Source organism: Procambarus clarkii, chromosome 44 (assembly GCF_040958095.1).
Source record: "Procambarus clarkii isolate CNS0578487 chromosome 44, FALCON_Pclarkii_2.0, whole genome shotgun sequence".
Taxonomy (NCBI): domain Eukaryota; kingdom Metazoa; phylum Arthropoda; class Malacostraca; order Decapoda; family Cambaridae; genus Procambarus; species Procambarus clarkii.
The window spans coordinates 22,887,997-22,895,400 of NC_091193.1; positions in this window are offsets into that span (position 1 = coordinate 22,887,997).

Below are 7,404 nucleotides of genomic sequence, written 5' to 3' on the forward strand. Positions count from 1 at the left end.
TGGATGATGTTGTGATATATTCCAGGACGTTTGAGGAACACCTACAGGACTTGACTGAGACTTTGAAGTTGTTAGATCAGGCAGGTTTCAGGCTGAATGTTCAGAAGTGCACCTTGGCGGCTCAGAAATTCAAATTTCTGGGGTTCCAGGTGTGCCCAGACGGTATCCGACCTGACCCAGATTCTTGCCGCGCCATTGCTGACATGCCTACTCCAAGGACAGCAAAGGACGTGCGTAGGTTTTTGGGGGCGGCCGGATATTTTCGTCGTCACATTGAAGGTTTCGCTGGCATTTCAGCACCCCTGACTGATCTGACAAAGAAAAATGCGAAGTTTGTGTGGAAATCTGAACATGGCGAGGCCTATCGCAAACTGAAAGACCAACTAATCACGACACCGGTATTGGCTATTCCTGATTTTGAGAAAGAGTGGGAAGTGCACACTGACGCCAGCGGTATTGCTATTGGCGGGTGCTTAATTCAGCGAGACGCAGATAATTTACCCCATCCAGTAGCCTATTTCAGTAGGAAGGTCAAAGGACCTGAAGTTCGTTATTCAGCTACGGATCGGGAGGCACTGGCAGTAGTAGAATCAGTTAGGTATTTCGAGCCTTACCTATTTCAGCGGCATTTTGTAATCTACACAGACCATCGAGCGTTAACACACATATTTAAAAAGCGAACGAAATGCCCACGAATGTCACGCTGGTCTCACGAACTTTCGGCCCACTCGTTCCAGATTTTGTACAAGCCTGGTCCAGCCCATGTTGTGCCAGATACGCTAAGTAGAAATATAGCGGCAATGCAGATTAATGAAAATATTGAAACCATTCCATCGGATAAAATGAGAGAATACCAGATGAGCGAGCCTAGATGGAAAGAGATTATTGAGTATTTAGAGGGAGGAAAATACCCCAAAAAGAAAAAGAATTTACCTATACATGATTTTGAAATGAAACAGGGCGTCCTGTATTATGTTAATAGCCAGAATGATAGGGCAGTATTTCAGCTAGTTATTCCGGACGCGTTGCGGTCATCAGCGTTAAAGCTTGCGCATGCTTCAAAAATTGCAGGGCATCCGGGGATCTTTAAAACGCACTTAAAAGCAAAGTCTCTATTTTATTTTCCAGGATTACTTTCTGAGGTAATCAATTTCGTGAAGTCGTGCCCTCGTTGCCAGAGGAGGAAAGGTACCCTTAAGGTACAAGCCCCACTTCAGGAATTCCCTGAAATTCGTGAACCGTTAGATCGTGTGGGGGCCGATCTGATTGATTTACACCACAGTCATTCAGGTAACAGATATGTGTTGGTGCTAGTTGACCATCTGTCTAGATACACTACACTAGTTGCATTACCTCAGAAGGATTCTCGTACGGTTGCAGATGCGTTCTTGCGTAGGTTCGTTACTGTATTCGGACCTCCTAAAGTTTTAGTCTCTGACCGGGGTCAAGAATTCAATGGGAATATATTTAGAGAAGTTTGTAAGATTTTAGAGACAACTTCGGCTTTTACAACGGCCTACCACCCACAAGCAAACGGAATGACGGAACGGACTAATCGTTCAGTCAAGGATATGCTTGCAATCCTTGCTGAACATGATGCAAACACCTGGGATGAACACCTACCCTATGTTCAGTTCGCCTTGAATACTGCCATCCACCAATCAATTAACACCCAACCACTTCATTTGTTTACTGGTAATTCATGCAATTTCCCCTCAGGTCTGCTTAACAGACATAATGTTGCATACGGGGAGGACTATCCTTCAGAGGTCCTTGGTAAAATGAGAAATGCATGGAATATTGCAGCTGAAGCGTCCAAGAAGGCACGGACTCGGTATGCTCATTTTTATGACAAGAAAGTGCGCCCTCTTGAGTTGAAGGAAGGAAGCCTCGTATTGAGAGTGAATGAGGCTGCGCCCGCCAATCAGAGCAGGAAACTAGCTCCGAGGTGGCGAGGACCATATAGAGTAATTAAAAGGGCGGGGCCGGTTAATCTTGTTATAAAAGGAGTGTTCGAGGACCAGGTGGAAAGGACAATTCATGTAAATAAATTGAAACATTATCATGCTAGAGAGGAATTAGAACTGCCTTCAGCGGGTCTAGTTCCTGACTCAGCAGTGCTGACTCATGGCTTCACCGACGAGTCAGAAGATGAGGATGACCCTCTGTCATCGCTCATCAGTAGTCAGGTGCAGTCTCGCCACCCTATGGTGACGAGATCTCGCGCTGTACAGTAAAGTAACTTCCTTAGTTAGTATAATTTAGTATTGATTAGATTTTCCTGTAAAGGCAATGAGATGTACTATGTCTATACTTAACTCAGGTAGCAACTTTTACCGTGCTCTGGGGTTCCACCTCCACCAAACCCAGAGTATATCTATGCTTCCGCTGTGTTGTGTCTGTCTGTTCCCAGGTCTGATTGGTACACCGACCCAGTTGTTCCAGCCACACGTGAACCCTTGTCTGTAAAGACCGAGGGGGGAGGCACGTTACACAAAGCCCTCCCCCCACCAGACCCAGTAACCCATACATCAGTTACTGTGGGGATGAGTGACTGTCCAAGAGTCACCCGGCCGACGCCTCACGTCACTAACGAGGTTGTCAGGGCCAGCGAGCTGTCCACATTATAGCAGTCACCGGAGGTGCCATACAACGCCGGGGTAGCTGTCTCGAGATCACCAATACCCACCTGCTGCGTCATCAAGACTGCAGTCATTCCAGCAGTGTTGGAGGAGAGGTCAAGAAATGGAAAGCACGTAGCAGTACTCAAGAATTTCGCCGGAAGATTAATGATTACGTCATCTGAAGTAACAAGAAAGCGGAAGTGAGGCGGTCACAGGTGGAAGGTACGGTTTCCCTACAGAGTACCGGGACTCGCCAATAGAAGGTCGCAAAATTGTCTCCTTTGGCCTAAAGTCGGCGGTACGAGGGTATACACAGTTGGTGTTTACGGCCTAGTAACCTGGTGACATCAAGAAACGCCTGAGATGACGTGAGCAATGATGGAAGACGAGATTCACCTGTTCTGCAAACAAGCAACCCGCCTCTACGACCTTCTAACATCACTCCTGCTAAGAGACACCGTTGGTACATCCAGTCCTGTTCTGCTGTGGTCATCTGCGCCGTCAAGTTTAACATCAAGACTGCCGTGTGAACTGTGATTGATATGAAGGCGTGTGGACTGTCGAGAGCAAGATTAATGGCCGAAGTAACAGTATTCTACAGCTGTCACTTGGCACTCCGCTCTACTACACTCTGTCGTCATTCAGGAGTACCGGATGGGAGTACAAGAGGACCAGGTATTGATGTCTACACATGGGGAGAAGCAAGATCGACACCGTCATCGTCAGCGACTACATTCAGCATCCAGCAGCGTCGATTTTTTTTTTCGATTACTCAATATGAACAATTGATACAAACAACAAAGTTGGCTCTGAACATCTGTGTAAAGAACATCTGGACACTTTTGTTTAAATGTTGAAAAAGAGATTTAGAATCAATACTTTTTAAATGTTGAAAAACAGATTTAAAATAATTCTGGTATAATATATGAAAATTTAACTATAAATTGGTCAGTAATCAAAATCGAAGCACCTGTGTAATTGTCTCAGCCCAGAACAAACGGTTATGGAAAATTATGTTGTGCTATTTTTTTCAGAATGTTTGAACACAGGAGAGGCGGACCAATATAAACATTGACACTTCTAGTGAGTGAGAACACTTGGCTGTACAGTCAGCTGAAACCTGTGATATAGTATAGGAATTTTTTATATTTTTAGATACATGTAATAAACGTTAGGTGTGTTCCTTAACATGTCAAGGTTGACATTGATGGGGAGTGGTTAGTACACGGATGTGAACTTGATAGTTCCGTAGTACGCTCCCGGATGACTGAAAGTTCAGTCTGACGATATAACTTTAATGTTATGTTTGAGCACGGTGTGGCCGGCTCTAGAGGACACATGGACTTGGCTAGTGAAGAGCCAAGAGAGTTTAATAGCTAGTTTTTGATGGTAGAGTAGGGACATGTTATTTAGCTATGTCAGTAAGGATAGGATGTATGTTTCCTGATATTAGAGGATTGCTGTCAGTTGACAGCTGAGAAATTTATGAAATATGAACATGTTCATTATGATGTTGGACTATTATTTGTCAAATTTTATTAGTTAGGTTAGCTTTTGTTTGTGGCATGAGTTGAATTGTGGGTTTGGATACTAAACCTCGTGAATTTTAACAAATTAACAAGGTTTACTAAGTGCTTGTGCGGGGGGGTTGTAACAAACTAGGCTGTTGTAAGAATTATCCAGAGTGGTTTATCGACAAAAGAGAATGGGAAGCTGAGCCGCATGGTGACCTGACCCCCAGGGGAATTCGCGGTGGAAATAACCGACGCTTTGTTCATATCTGCGTAAATGAATCATCCTATAGTATTCAGTAATTTAGAGAAAATTAGCCTTTATTCATTTTGCATTAAAATTGTATTGTATAATAGTACTGGATACAATATCAAGAGTATTCTAATTATTGAGTTTAAGTCACCATCAGTGACGTCACGAATCAGATCTAACTTTTGAGGCGGAGTGACCGGCGGTCATAGGTCATCAGGGGTTGACAGGTCTACTATTTCTCTAAGTTTTAATAACCATTTTTGTGATCGGGAACAGCTTTGCCGTTAGATGTTTGTGTAATCTAATTCAGTAAAATAATTCAACCAGTCTGGATCAATTAAGTACAACAGAGTTTAATTGTTATAACTTAACCTTGCTAAAGTAACTGGGTAAGCGATGCGGAACAATACAATACTCTGTCTGGGGTAGTCCAGACAAGGAAAAAATCAGTGTGGTCACGGAAGCAGCTAGGAGAGGTCAAACATCTTACCTCTCCCCAAGAACAGGCCCAACACCTAGAACTGTGGTCGCCCAAGGTATAGTTGCTATTGTTAAGTATAGAAATAGTCTCATTTGCCACTCAGGTCAAGTAGGGAGTGTTAAATTGATAGGGAGTGAACATATTTAGATTTTGTTTTAGTTTTCGTTTAATAAATTAAATTTGTTATTAATTTGCATTTTATTGTTTCCATGTGTTTTATGTGTATACTTGTCCTGGTCACGTGGTCCACACGAGGCAGAGTTGCATTGGGCGCCGATTCTAACATCGAATCGGAATTATCATTACCGTGTAATTTATTCCACACTCAAGGTCATCGTTTATAGTGGGGATCAAGCCCCTAGGTTGATTAATTAGCGTGATCGATCCAGACCTCGATCATTGCTCTTGTATTACTGGTCTGGTGGTGGCAGCAGAGGTGACTCTAGGGTTTTGTTCAGAGCTTAGGTCACGTCATACTGGGTGTAGAATCCTAAGTCGGTCAATCGTCTTAGGACCACGTGGCGTGGAGTTGGCTTTGGTAAAAGTTTTGGAGTCCCTTGGTTTAGAAATAAAAGTAAGAATACGGGTAGAGGGAGTAGAAAGAAGGAAGTAAAGAGAGAGGAACCCGAACCCGTGTTACATTACCTGTGGTGTCTGTTCCTGTTACCTGTGGGTCTGTTCCCGTGGGTCTGTTCATGTTACCTGTGGGTCTATTCCTGTTACCTGTGGGTCTGTTCCTGTTACCTGTGGGGCCTGTTCCTGTTACCTGTGGGTCTGTTCCTGTTACCTGTGGTGTCTGTTCCTGTTACCTGTGGTGTCTGTTCCTGTTACCTGTGGTGTCTGTTCCTGTTACCTGTATTGTCTATTCCTGTTACCGGTGGGTCTGTTCCCGTGGGTCTGTTCCTGTTACCTGTGGGTCTGTTTCTGTTACCTGTGGTGTCTGTTGCTGTTACCTGTGAGTCTGTTCCTGTTACCTGTGGTGTCTGTTGCTGTTACCTGTGGGTCTGTTCCTGTTACCTGTGGTGTCTGTTGCTGTTACCTGTGGGTCTGTTCCTGTTACCTGTGGTGTCTGTTGCTGTTACCTGTGGTGTCTGTTGCTGTTACCTGTGGGTCTGTTCGTGTTACCTGTGGGTCTGTTCGTGTTACCTGTGGGTCTGTTCGTGTTACCTGTGGGTCTGTTCCTGTTACCTGTGGGTCTGTTCCTGTTACCTGTGGGTCTGTTCCTGTTACCTGTGGTGTCTGTTCCTGTTACCTGTGGGTCTGTTCCTGTTACCTGTGGTGTCTGTTGCTGTTACCTGTGGGTCTATCCTGTTACCTGTGGGTCTGTTCCTGTTACCTGTGGGTCTGTTCCTGTTACCTGTGGGTCTGTTCCTGTTACCTGTGGTTTCTGTTCCAGAGACCTGTGGTTTCTGTTCCAGAGACCTGTGGTTTCTGTTCCAGAGACCTGTGGTGTGCTGGGTCCTCTTAATGTTGACGTTCTGAGGAGTTAATTAATATAAAAGTTTCGTATGCAATGCTCAGTTCCAAAGTTCAAAATCACTGAGAATACGCATCGGTAATAATGTTTATTTAATTGAGTTTGTTGGTAGAGATGGGCATAATTTTTGTCAGTACTGTAAAATTCTATATATAGACCGCACTCGTTTGTTGCCTTATTTTGTGCATGAGATCGAAGTGTTCTCTCAATTAAGAAGACTAATATTCTGCCCGAAACGCTATGCGTGATAAGTGGCTTTGCAAGAATGTACAAATACCAATCTTATGTAATCTCACCAACCTATTGTACCCTCTTGTGAATAAATTATTATTATTATTATTATTATTATTATTATTATTATTATTATTATTATTATTATTATTATTATTATTATTACTACGTGTTCAACTCAGGACTAATTACTATCTCTCGCTGGCAATGAGCTCAATAAAACATTTCCGCCTTTTATTTTGTCCTCTCCCCCTCCCCGGAAGCACCACGCAGCTCTTCGATATCGCTATCAGTGAAACTTACAATTACCTTCATCTGGTTTAGTCTAATGGTCAGTAAATCCCTTTTATGGCGCTGCTCTTTGTTCGATAGCCTCGCTGGCAAAACATTCAAGTAAATACATATAATTATATTCTTCCACCTGCTCGTTTGAAACACTGCCTTTTATGGTGAGATATTGAGAACCGGACGACTCTGATACAGTCACTGTAGTCACAGTCCCGCTCCTGTGCCGGGTAAGTCCACTACGGGCTTGTTACGACCCTGGGTTCATATTGGAAACCAGAGGTCACATTGAATCTAAATAGTTAGGTAAGAAGGATATTTAGTTAACAATATTGTTTATACTCGGGGCTTTTCATACCTTGATTCCGTCTTCCTTGCCAGACATAAGATGAACCTTGTTACTCACAAATTATTCAGACTCTGAGCTTGTTGATTATTAAATGGAATATTGAACTAGTTATCAACTATTCTTAGAACTGTTAAAGTAACTAGTAATGAATGTCTGAATAAACTTGGGATGATGTCTGCTGTACGATCAGCTA